General features: G+C 35.6%; 1 pseudogene; it reads right to left on the reverse strand.

Moving 5' to 3' along the window:
• LOC119591866 overlaps positions 1-1,879 on the reverse strand; it is a 40,067-nt pseudogene that overhangs the window by 22,651 nt on the left and 15,537 nt on the right.

The raw sequence follows: 1,879 nt of genomic DNA on the forward strand, positions 1-1,879 counted from the left end.
CAAGTTTATACATTCATCATATGAATCATCAGTTAAAGATAATGCCTGAAAAGAAAACATTCACACACTGGCTTGGGGAAACAAAAAGACATAATACCAACTTGTCAACAAGTTTTGACAGCAGCTTGTCAGCCACACGCCTGATTTGTGCCTGGGTGTGGTTGAAGTGTGTTAGAAGAAACTGTGCATGAAGCACCAGGAGCTTTTTGCCTTTTCATCTCGAGGCTGGTGACTTACTTGCTCAAGGAATATGTTGAATACTTTCTCACTCACTCTGAAAATTGTATTAGTTGTTCTATTGGTTTTTAAACCAACTTAATTTTTTTCTTACATCATACTCATTTCTTGCAATTTATTAGATAAAAACAATCTACATTTAATGATGAAGAAAAAATCATACTAATCATTATGAGAAATCCACTGACCTAAACAAATAATAAAAGAAAATCTAATCAGAGCAATGGTCAATCTCCTAAAGAAATATTCTATCACCTGTTGATGCAAGTCCACATATCACATTTGTCGTTCTGGATGGCTGGGTCAAGCAGGTACTCAAACATTGGCATAAAACTTGTCTCTGCAGAGCTTCTTACTCTGCAACAAAGATAAAATGGAATAATAGTTACTTAAATGCTTAGTGAGTCATTTAGATATCAATATTTGACTGACCTTTTGGTCATGATCATAATATTGAAATTTCAACAATACAGCACAACTAAATTTTTTAAATTCATTAACATCGATAGACAAGGACCATAATCATAAACATAATTTTCAATGTAAACTGACCTGAGAGCTTCTACTCGATATACAGACAGCACATAAATGCACTGAGCGAAAGATAACTTGTTGACCACTGGGTGACATCTGTAGGATGCTCCAGGAGACTGAGGATTTGTTGTCGTAGTTCACCCAATTCTCCCTGGAAGATTAAAGACATTTTTGTTTTTGTTTTTCTCACATATAAAATACATTGGAGACTAAATCAATCATACCTACGTTGTGTATGAACCTTAGCAGATAAAGTATTCTAATGCCAAAATCTAGGCAAAGAATATTAACACCAAAATCAATCAAAACCCAAAGTTCAGTTTAGGGAAATATAGCAGTTAAGACCAACTTTCTGACAGGAAATTTCCCTCTTGACAACTCACCACTGACACGGACTCATCACGAACTGCATAAGTATAATAGAGCTCCTTCATTTCAGAGCGGTTGCTGGGTTCGAGAGAGTAACTGAGGAGATGTGACGGCAATATCACACACAGCCATGTACCATTCAGCAGGCCATAACCCTGTAAAAAGCAGTAATTTTTTTCGTATAAATCAAACAAACTAATTGCATGTTTGGATACTAAGCCCTTTAACAACATGAAAATCAAGAAATATATGCTAAATGCTTTTAATGAACAACAAATAAAAAAAGCAAAATTTAAGTCTAGGGCCCACCTGATTCCCGCTGAGTGAAGCCCATCACAATGCAGAAAAGCCAGAAGTCTCGGAACAACTTAAGCAGGCGAGGCTTTGGCTCTTTGATTGGTGGAAGACGGCGGACCAACACCGCAATCACAGGGATGAGCACACCGAGATTTCCTGCACTACTTGATGCCTGTAGGATCAGATTAGTATTTAGAAATAATTAAATACTTAACACCTAGAAATCCAGGATATTTAGGTAACGAGAATTACTAGAATATGTAATGCTTGGATATACTAGGACATTTAATTAATATCAGGATAATTAACACTTTGAAATTCTAGGATAAAGGAGCAGAAAGGGGAAAAGAAAAGATTGTGAGATGTACTTTATTTTTAAGATTGTGAGATGTACTTTATTTTTTTTTTTTTACATGGGTTCACTGATAATAGTCACTGCTAA

Source organism: Penaeus monodon, chromosome 29 (genome assembly GCF_015228065.2).
Source record: "Penaeus monodon isolate SGIC_2016 chromosome 29, NSTDA_Pmon_1, whole genome shotgun sequence".
Classification (NCBI taxonomy): Eukaryota; Metazoa; Arthropoda; class Malacostraca; order Decapoda; family Penaeidae; genus Penaeus; species Penaeus monodon.